This window comes from Notechis scutatus, chromosome 2 (genome assembly GCF_049901735.1).
Source record: "Notechis scutatus isolate UNSWTSFEM ecotype Mainland chromosome 2, rNotScu1.2, whole genome shotgun sequence".
NCBI lineage: Eukaryota > Metazoa > Chordata > Lepidosauria > Squamata > Elapidae > Notechis > Notechis scutatus.
Window position 1 is genome coordinate 157170398 of NC_142010.1, and position 11820 is coordinate 157182217.

Below are 11820 nucleotides of genomic sequence, written 5' to 3' on the forward strand. Positions count from 1 at the left end.
TATGTATTAAGAGCTATATATAACTTATATGCTAAATAGGCACAGTAAGTTGCAGAATATCTTCACTTCCCAAGAAGGGCTCCAACTGAGCCTCTGTCACCAAGGGAATGTAACTTAACACATACTTAACTGCAACACTTAATACTCTGCTGGCACAACTCCAAGTTCAGTATCTTCAGCAGTTTCAGACTTTCTGAAATTCTAAACTCCTGTGTCACCCTCATCCAGCATGGCAATGCAAAACATCTGGAAGGCAACAGGATGGAGAACACTTCTTAGCCAATGCCACATAAAATGAACCAAAAGCTTGATTCAATAGATAACAGTCAATTGTTAAGATTCCAGTCCCACCCAAGATACTCTATATAGTCCATCCCCATTTCTCTTTTTTCCTCCTAATGTTCAGCTTTCCATTGCTATGGAATACGCTTAAACTCAGTCCTTTTTGAAGCATTTTAGAAGGTTCCCCGGAGATGTATTTTTATAAGAATTGTATATACTTTAGATTTTTCTTATGAAGTTGAATCTCTCCCTCTTATACATCAGCAGACCTGTTTTAGCTGTATTATCACTAAGTTTTGTATTGGCTAGAGGGAGGGATGTGCTTCCAAAACACAAAAAAAAAAATTGAAACTTTTGAGTATAAAAAGATACACTTACATTCCATCTTTTTAAACAAAGCCTGCCTTCTGACTTAGCACATAATACGTGGAAGATCAGATCTCAGAAAAATGGTGGGCTGAAGACAGCTCTGTGAAAAGCACAGCTGATGACCATGGCACAGAATAAAGAGCAGATGAGTAGATTGGTTCTTCAGAACTCCTCCAGCCAGGACGGGAGATCACCCACATGTACTCCAAATAGCTGCTCCTCATGTGGAGACCACAATGTAACAGTCCCTGGCAGGTGTTGAGCAGAGGGAGATCATGGGAAAAACAACTGAAGTCACAGCCTTTTAAAGGACATTAAGTTTGCAACCTTCTTTTTCTAATCTTGTTCAGAAATTTAAGAATTTTTTTAAAATGAAATAACCAGCAAAAAGCTAAATAAATCTTTCATCCAAAAAAGCTATAAACAGATTAAGAAGCCCAGATAAATTTGGAATAAGATGGAGCTTGAGAGCCCGTTTTCGCTGGCACAGTGCTTGGGCCACCACAGGCGCCTCTGATACGAGTGACATTGAGCTGGCCACACCAATCCTGGCCATGCCCCCCCGAGGTCAAATACAACCCTGATGCGGCCCTCAATGAAATCGAGTTTGACACCCCTGATCTAGATCATAAGGCTGCAGTATGTTATCCCAAATTGATTTCCTAGACTTAGGCCTGGTACCAGGTAGAGAGTCTAATATTTTATGTATCTGTAGAAACTAAATTACTCAAGTAAATGAATTAAATAAATTAAATTACTGAAAAATAAAATACTGGTATACTTTAGGAAATGCATTAATGCCCCAATTAGATGGACAATATTTTAATAGCTACTTTTTCCTGTACCATACTATATTGTGGTATTTTATTGTGTTTGGTCAGAAATCAATGTTGATTTGATTGTATTTTTTAATCAGGACTGTGATTGTTTTGATTAATTTTGACTTATAATACAAATTCAAACAATTATATTAATTGTGAATTATATTACAAGCACATAAAATTATGAATTATATATTACAAGCACATTCAAGTCTTGTAGAATTGTAATTGCAGGAATGTTCCAATCTCGGATGGCAAACCTCAGATAAAGAATGTTTCCAAGCAAACACAACTCAGGCAAACAAAGTCACTAATCTATGGATAAAGGAGGATTAGAGAGGGGAAGTAAACATATGTTAGACTTTAACTAGAGATAATTAATTGTATGGATTACTGTACTAAACAGTAACGAAAGTTAAGCAGTAACCAAAGTTAACCAATGATGGAGGATAACTAAAAATGTATATAAATACAAGACTATACTCCAAAAAAGATCATCATGATTCAGTTGTTCATGATCAAACAACTCGACTGCCTCGTCATTAGAACAAGTGGCGCATGAACAGGGACCCTCTTACTTCGTCCAGCAAGGATTTGGTGCACCTTCAACCCTTTGTGGTTTCTTCAACCTTTTGGTTTCTGTAAGTATGAGGTCTTCGCTTTCTGAGGAACAAAGGAAGCATGTAGATGAATTAGGCTATTTGTTGAAGAAAAATAATACCGAGGTACCACAGAGAAATCTCTTAAGGCTGGTCCAGGAGATTGCAGCTCAGTGCCTATGGTACCCAGAAAAGGGGTCTTTAAAATTAACTGATTGGGAACGTATTGGGAAAACATTGCATACTGAACCTCGAGCAAAAATAGAAGTTTTGCATGTGTGGCATTTATGTAGGCATGCAATTGAAACATTTGGTCACAATGAACTTTCTCTTTTAACACCTCCACCTTCACGTTATACTAATGCTGCCATTTGTCCCCCTTCTTCACCTGAATATATGTCTTCAATTCCCTCAGCTCCTGCAGATACAGGGCAAAAGCCTCCTGACTCTATTGTTCAGTCTTCTTTTCAGAAAATGGTAGAAACTTGTAAAAGGGATGCCTCTGTCTCAGGAACAGAACTTGCAGAATTACTGTCTGTTTGTCCAGTACAATATCATCCTGGTCAGGGGCCACAGCTTGGACTGCAAGTAGCAGAATGGGAGGGTCTGCCTTATCAGATCTTAAGAGAGTTAAAAAAGGCAGTTACAGACTATGGGATTAGTGGTAATTTTACAAGAGGACTTGTAGAAGGAAAAAAATGGTTATACAATGATCCCTGAAGATTGGAAGCAAATATTTTGCATGATTTTAACATCCATGCAATATGTAGTTTGGGAGAGTGAATATATGAGACATGCTCAAGCTGCTGCTTTAGGAGGAGGAGGAGCATATACAGTTGAGCAGCTATTTGGTTCTAGACCATTTGGTGCAATTCCTACTCAAGTTGTTCTTCCTCCAGCTACGTTAACTATTGTTTCTGAATGTGCCTTTCGTGCTTAAGGTACCCCAAGCTGGAGAACCTAGAGCAAATTTTTCAAACATTCAACAGAATGTCAATGAGCCTTATGCTGACTTTGTTGAGCATCTGTCCAAAGCAATTAGACAGCAGTTTGATCATCAGGAAGCTGCTGGTTAACTTCTTCGCCAATTAGCTATTGAAAATGCTAATGCAGATTGTAAAAGAGCTTTACAGCCATTAAAGGCTACTGCTCATCACACTCTGGCAGATATGCTGCGAGTCTGCCAGGATATTGGATCACAAACTTATAAAATGCATATGTTAGCAGCTGCTATTCAGAAAGGACAGCGACCAATTGGTAACTGTTTTAAGTGTAAGAAGCCTGGCCACTTTCAGGACTGTCGTTCTACACCTTCTATGCCTCAGAATCGTCCTTCTAAGAAGTGCCCTATTTGTAAAAAGGGATTTCATTGGGCCAATCAATGTCGGTTTCGGTCGGAAACTTGCCAATGGGTGTGGCACCCACCCAGAATCCAAAGCGTGCCTTTCCCATCACTCTGACTCCTCCAGCAGTCTCTCTCATTCCTCCCCAGCCACAGCCGGTAGCGCTGGGATCGATTTAATCACTCAAGAGGAAATTGAGTTTAAATTTCCCTTGGAAGTTAAAATAGTGCCATCTCAATTTAAAGGTCCTCTTCTTTCAGGATTAGTTGGCTTAATTTTGCCTTGTTCTTCTGCACACAAAAAGGGCTATTTTGTTGTGCCTGGGGTAATAGATTCAGATTACACTGGTATCCTCATGATTCAGATTTGGGTGAATCTTCCTCAAGTTCTTCCTTGTAATTCTTCTGTTGTTCAATTGCTTCTTCTTCCATATGAAATTCCATCTCCTGGTATAGGTAATCATGGGGAAGCAGGATTTGGATCAACTTCTTAATCTGTATAAATTATTGGTAGTTGATCTTAAAGACTGCTTTTTTACTATACCTTTGCAGCCTCAAGACAAAGAAAAATTTGCATTTACTGTCCCAGTTTTTAATAATAGCATGCCCACAAAACGATATCATTGGCGAGTGTTGCCTCAGGGAATGCTTAATTCCCCTACACTTTGTCAATATTTCATGGATAATGCCCTTCAACCCTTTCGGAATAAATTTCCTTCCTATTTAGTCTATCATTATATGGATGATATATTGATAGCAGGCCCGGATTTTGATGAATCTAAGTTGTTAAAAGAGTTAATGGATATTGTGGCACAACAGAGATTGTATATAGCCTCAGACAAAATTCAAAAGGTAGAACCTACTTATACCTACTTAGGACATAGAATGTTGCACAATTCCTCCATTCCAATTCTTCCTGAATTACAAGTACAGAAATCATATACATTAGTACAATGGCAAAAATTACTTGGCATTATTAATTGGACACGCCCATTCTTCTACATTACAACTGGTGATATGTTGCCCTTATTTCAGTCTTTGAAGGGAGCACAATCACCAGGAGATCTAGTTGTATTAACTGATCCTCAAAGAACATGCCTTCAAGAAATATTGAATAAGTTTAAGCATCGATATGTGGACAGGATAATATCCTTAACAATAGGACTTTGCTTAGCTATTCTTCCCACTACACCCTTACCCACGGGATGTCTTTATTCTAATGTGTCCCCGCAAGCGGTCAACATTCATGAATGGATTAATTTGTCAGCTACTCCGCCTAGAAACATTTATCCTTATCAATCAGCATTAGAGGATTTGATTATTAAAGGTTGTAAATGAGCCTTACATCTTACAGAACAGGATCTCATTAGCATAGCTTTCACTCATACAAAAGTTGAACATGAGCATTTGATGATGATTTTAGAATCATATCAGATAGCCTTTTCTCAATATGTGGGAAACTTGTTGTATTCTTTACCCAAGGATCCTAGAATAGTGGTTACTATTTTTGTGCGAAATCCTATTTCTACAGCTCTTACAGTCTTTACTGATGGATCATCTACAAGGGGTGTGGTTGTCTGGCAGATTCAACAACAATGGTATTCTAAATTTACTGCCACACAGACTTCAGCTCAACGTGCTGAGCTGGCTGCTGTGATTTTGGCTTTACTATTGTTCAATGACCAACCTATTAACTTGATCATTGATACTCAATATGTGTATTTAGCTATGCAATCTCTTCCCTTTTCTTATTGTGCTCTCTCTTTGGATAAGATTCTTTATCTTTAAAGAATAGTTTGGAAACTCACTTGTATTCTTTGTATGTAGAACACATTCGAAGTCATACTCCCTTTACTAATGCCTTGACTGAAGGAAATCGGAAGGCAGATTAATCCTTAAAGGATGTTGCATCTTTGTTTGCTGATCCTGTTGCTAGTCATTCTTATTTTCATCAAAATGCCAAATCGCTTGCAAATCAATTTAAAATTTCATTATCTCAAGCCCGGTATATTGTCCGTGCTTGTCCAGCTTGTCAGCAACTGGCAGTTCCCTTTCCAGTGGGTGTCAACCCACGAGGAATCCAAGCTAATCAAATTTGGCAAATGGATGTAACTCAATTTTCAACCTTTAAGCCATACTGTTATCTTCATACGTTTATTGACACTCATTCACACTTCCTTTGGGTTACTGCATCAAAACATGAACGTACTTCAGATGTTATTTCTCATTGCCTATCCTCTTTTGCTGTAATGGGTTGGCCTTCTCAGTTTAAAACTGACAATGGCCCCGCTTGTATTAGTAAGGAACTTCAAACCTTTTGTCAGAAATGGAATATTACTTTAGTGCACGGAATTCCTTACAACTCTCAGGGTCAAGCTATAGTTGAGCGAGCTCATCGTACTTTTAAGGCATTGCGTCAGAAACAATTACAAACTGAGTCTGGCCCTTACCATCTGCGAAAGATTCAAAATCTCATTGCTGTAGCATTATATACTTGGAATTATTTAACCTTTTTAGATTCTCTTGCAGACTCACCTGTTAATTTGCATTTTCGAACTACTGAATCTTTAGCAAGGCCTTTGGTAAAGTATTGCCAAGCTCCAGATCCAACCTGGAAAGGCCCTACACCGCTGAACACCTGGGGTCGCGGTTACGCCGCTGTGGAAGATCCTTCTACTGGACAAGCAGTGTGGGTTCCAGCACACTGTGTTCGTCCGTATCATGGCATGGGATCAGGGCCTTCACAACCCGATTCCGGATTTCAATCTTCATCTGAACACGGAAGTCCGTCTTCCAAGGTCGACGCGCCTGCAACCCATCACTTGGGGCCAGGTTAAATCTACTACATATCAAGCTCAACAACAACTGCAACAGGCCTCATTACCTCAGACTCCTGAAAATCTTGTTGCTGCTGTTTTTGCTATTATTACTGCTAACTCTGTTACCATTTTATTTTGTATTTTCTTGTTTATGGTTAATGGTGTTTCTGCTCAAAATGACACTTCTGTGGTTCGTCTTAACCCTAATTTGTGGGTTTGTCATGCCCAATACATGTTTATGACCCATGGCACAAATATTACTTTATACTATGAGCCCCCAATGGCATTTGGTCAAATTTCTTTTACCCCTAACTTGATCATGTCTTCTACATTTATTGTCTCACAACTACAATCTATTTCACACTCCTGGCTATTTTCTACACCCACTATGCAATTGAATTACTTGAAAGTTAGTCAATTTACAAGGGGTCTGTGTTTCTGTTGTCACGCTAAACACACTTGGCTTCATAATTGGTCTGATTATGATGCTGCTCAGCACATATTAAAAAAACTAGGAAATTATATTATTGTTCTGACTACTATTGGTTGTCAGGTACCTTTAATTCTTCTTTGCATGGAATTAATATAGCTCCTGATATGTATCCTGACAATTTTCCTATTTTTAATGCCTCTGATCAATCTAATACAGGATCGATATGCACTGTTTGGCAGCTTAAGGATCCTAATATGTGGTTCTTTTTTGATAAATATGCCACTAATGTTCATCCTCAGAATTATCAATGTGCAACTATAGGTTATTTTACTCTACCTGTTCAAATAGGTACGCTCCCATCAACTCGACAGCGGCGTTCCTCTCTGGGGCCTACATGTAATGAAGTCATTATTGACACACAATTGTCTTCTGGTTCTACATTTGGCCATGCATTGGCAGGGGCCGTTACAGGAGTCCTTACTCTAGGCTCTTATCCTGGCATAATTGCTCAAGAATACAGACGATCTATTCTTGGTCTCACCTGCTGACTTGAAAAATCCATCAATGCTACCGCTGCTATTATTCGTGATTTGCAGCATGAAATAGAAGACTTAAATCAAGATGTCTTATAGCAGCATTTTGCCATAGACTATCTTTTAGCCCGTCAGGGAGGGTTCTGTACGTTAGTTGGACGCCGTGGATGTGCTGTACATTTTCATTCTTTGAATAAAACTATTGAGGATGAGCTTGCCAATTTACAATCATACATTCAAAATAATATCCATGCTCATTACTCACCTTTTGAGTGACTAAACAATTGGCTCCCTGATTGGTCTTGGCTCAGACAGTTTTTCGTTTATGCTATAATTATTATTATTGTACTAATTGCAACCTGTTGTTTTATTCAATGTATTCCAAATTTATTCGCATTGTTTTGTCCCACTTCCCCCGCTCTTAACCCTCTACAATTGCGATACATTTATAAATCTTTGAATCCTCCATTTAAAATAAAAAAACGAGGATATGTAGAATTGTAATTGCAGGAATGTTCCAATCTCGGATGGCAAACCTCAGATAAAGAATGTTTCCAAGCAAATACAACTCAGGCAAACAAAGTCACTAATCTATGGATAAAGGAGGATTAGAGAGGGGAAGTAAACATATGTTAGATTTTAACTAGAGATAATTAATTGTATGGATTACTGTACTAAACAGTAATGAAAGTTAAGCAGTAACCAAAGTTAACCAATAATGGAGGATAACTAAAAATGTATATAAATACAAGACTATACTCCAATAAAGATAATCATGATCAAACAACTCGACTGCCTCGTCATTACAACAAAGTCTAAATTAAAATAATAAAATGAAAAAATAATATTTAGTGTTTTAAAACACTTCTTTCTAATACTTAGAGTAGCAGGAATTTGGCACATATTTTTTTAGAAAGTCCATTTATGTGGAAAAAGGACTTAACAGGTTTGTGAAGAAATGCACATTGAAACTGAAACAGATTGGAAAAGCTCTGAAGTGAAATGCACAGTTCATACAACATAAAATTGCTCTATATTATCCTAATTCATTTCACAAATATACGGATGGAGAACAAAGCAGTAAGGTCACATGTTGTAGAGCGTCTTCACACAACAGGTGTGCAAAGACAGGTGTGACTCTAAGGTTCTTGCCCAAGATGCTGTGCCAGATGGTACAGCCAGATTGCCGGCTATATTAAGGTTTGTTGAGCACCCCAAGTGTATAGCTTAAAGAGAGTTAGAGATAAAACAGCAGGAAAACAGGAATATTTTTGTGTTGCTTCATCTCTCCATGTCCTTATTTTACCATTCTGTGGTAAAATAAGTGTGCAGGGGGTTCATAACATAGCCAGCAGCAGCAGAACGATCTTATTGTCATTACTATTGCATCCCATATTTATAGCTCTGCCACATAACCACTGGTTTTGGGTATGCAACACTTTGACAATCACACGAAGCAGGTTTGAACAGGAGATGTCACTCTTCACTCCTCTCTTTTCCAGCAGAGAAAGCCTGCAATCATGCCTCCCTCCTCTGCTTCAAACGTGGCATTTTTCAAATTGCCCTGGCACAACCGTGCCTTGTGTAGTTTCTCTGCCAAGTTTTAATTTGATCTGGGCAATATCTGGGCTGCTATTGGTTACTATACAGAGCTGCTGACATGCTCTCTCCCTTCCAGGCACTGTCTCCAGAGTTATTTTCAAGATGTTTGCACTTGTGGAGGGGAACACCCCCATGTGAAGGCTGAAATCTGCCATGCTTTCTATGGCAGATATCAGGCACATATCTTCAATTAGAGATGATCTGAAACATGTCTAGAAACACATGCAAAATTGCAATTGGGTAAAGCAGTTTCTTAACCTTGGCAACTTTAAGAGTTACAGGCTTCAATTGGAATTAAAGTCCATGCATCTTAAAGCTTCCTGAGGTTGAGAAATGCTGGAGAGTGGAGCAAACAATAGTTGGTCAGAGACTTTTTTATGAACCACTGCCTTTTTCTTCCTCACATCGGTTGATTCATAAATTACTTTTTTCCTTTCCCTATCCCACTTACTCTTCTTTAAAACTTGTTCTGCCTGTTTTTCCTTTTAGCCCAAGCACTGGAAGGAATCAGCTATCAAAGTACTATTAAGATTCAGGAAAGATTATTCCAAAGCTTTGTGGGAAAATGAGGCTAATAGTTGGAACACACATAAAAAGAGTAGCTTTTATCTAAATGTAGTTGCGATAATTCAAGATATTTAACAAGGTTTTTAAAAAATCAATACAGTAGCGGTTAAATCACAGAGTAGCAGGATGAAATCTCTTCACAGAGATGAGACCCTTAACTGCTAAGTGCTCCTCTGATATAGGACTTTATACTATTGTTGAATGATTAAGCATTTCAGTACCCGTGTTATTAGTATCTGCTATTACAGATCGAGAAAAGCTGGTTCTTGATTTAATGTGTATTTGTACTGTACTTTGATTTGAAAGCACTTTAGAAGCAGTAAATATGACAGCTATTATTTCACATTTTCCTTCACTGACACTTTGCCCAAGTTCTAGAGCAAGATTCTTCTGTGTTAAATAGGAGTATTTTCTTCTCTTGCTGACTGATTTTCTTTCGCATGTACATGGAACCATATACAAATGATCATTTACTGAAGCATATTCTTTATTTTTCTGTATTGTTTGAAGATACTTTTACCATATCTTTGAGCCCGATTAGAAATTTGGAAAACCAGCACTGCTTGATAGAATGATATAAATGCTTAGCTTATCCACTGACAAACATTAAGAATAAATGACAACTTGGAAAATTAATACCTCTGGCTTTACCCTTTGCTTGTGTTGGAAGAAAAATCTGGTCCGGTTCCAAGCCGGGAGAAAGATGCTGGAAATATAATGGAGGAAGGCTGCAAGGAAATGAGGTCTCTGTTTGGTTTTCCAAAAACTTCAATTGAGAGCAGCATGTTTCTGTGGTGGCTGAAAAAATGGGATTGGGATAGGTGGGTTTTTATACATTCTTTGGGGCTTTGTGATTGAGGTGCCTGTTCCTGCGTAAGAATGTGTCCCTTAATATTTTAATAGCTGTCACTATTCCTATGGGGGTCATATAGGGGTCATGGCTGGCTCTTCAGGCAAAAGGGGAAATGCAAATACTAGGTATTTGTCTGAGCTAATCTCGTCAGCTTGCCTAACTGTGTTGCTTATTTGGAGTCTATTGCTTATGAATAGATTGGCCCAGTTTTTCTGAATGGATACAAAATCTCCATTCCAAAAGACCAGCCTCTTCAAGCTTCTGCTTGTTTTCCTATGGCAGGAAGGCCGGAGCTCCTTTCTGTCTTTAAGAACATCTTTCTCCTCTTCTCCTTTAAGGGAAATATAATATTCTGCCTCTTTAATATTGCCCAAAATATTTCATTTTCTAGGAGGAGGGCTTCCCACACTTACAATATAGACAAATTATATCTAGTTATAAAAATTAACATAGGTCTGCAGTGAAATAAAATTAACTTGAACATATTAATCAGTTTCAACATCACTTTCAGCAACTCCTTGGAAAAACTGTTTCTCCCCTCCTTGTCCTCAGAATGGCATATCTGCTCACTGGCTCCTCCTGGATTGAGGTGTGGCCCACTGAAGTAAACATGCAGCATCTGTTGGAACTGCTTATTGTCTAGTAGAAATAGTTTCCTTCAGGTCAGGTTCAACTTATGCATGTAGGTTTTTTCAGCAACAACAGAGAAGTGGTCGTCCCGCCACATTTTGGTTTTTCCTGGTGTTCCAAACCAAATATTAACCAGTTCAATTCTGCTTAACTTTTGAAAATTGGCAGAGTTTAAGTAGATTCTGCTGTTTTATCCTCATTGCAATCCACTTCAAACTAAGCTGCTTGCAGAATCATTCAGTTTTCTCTAGATTTGTCTTCATTTGTTCATTTTATTTTTTTAAAAAATAATAAAGTGTGGCTACCAAACTTCTCTTCCAGCATTTTGTTTCACCTTCCAATTTTCTTGACATCTTGGTTAATGAAGATTTTCCTAACTTTCCATGGAACTCCAGTATCTTCCTTTGCAATATAAGCTACAAAGTTTGTACAGTAAAGAAAACCCTACGGTAAATTGAGCTATGAATTAATTCAACAGCCAAACCAACGGCATGTTAATCTAACAAGAAAGGGGGGCAGAGTTAACATTGCATTAGTTGTTGTTGTTTTTGGAGGGGGGGGGCGGGACTATGTTCAGAATTAAAATTAGAAACCGTGCCAATAAGATTTGCAGTGTTTTGCGTACAGCAAGACCACTTTGGAAATTCTGACCCCTATGTATATTTGGAATCCGAAATCATTCGGGGTCGGCAAAATCAACAGCTATTCATTTTGTTCCAAGTTTCGAAGCAATAGCTTTCCTCTGCGGTTTTCTCCTTCAGCAAATGGGGGAAACCAGAGTCAGAGTGCCCAAGGACACGCGGGGTGCGGGGCTCATTTTACCTTCTTGTTTTACACCCTCGCTAAATCTTCCAGGGCCAGTCTCCACCATTCCAACCTCCAACAGCTGCACGTCCCCGCCTTCCTCTTCTTAACGCTGGGAAGGCGGGGCCAAGGGAGGGCAACCCGGGAGCTGTGAGGACTACAACGA

At 38.6% G+C, this 11820-nt stretch overlaps 1 long non-coding RNA gene across 1 annotated transcript; it reads right to left on the reverse strand.

Annotated features, from left to right (window-relative positions):
- Positions 1-121: 121 nt before the first annotated feature.
- Positions 122-11785, reverse strand: LOC113419926 (uncharacterized). Its single transcript, XR_003371988.2, has 4 exons — positions 11673-11785; positions 10007-11266; positions 661-899; positions 122-246 (listed from the first exon to the last, which is right to left on the reverse strand). It is a non-coding gene; the product is annotated as an uncharacterized LOC113419926 (long non-coding RNA).
- Positions 11786-11820: the final 35 nt, after the last annotated feature.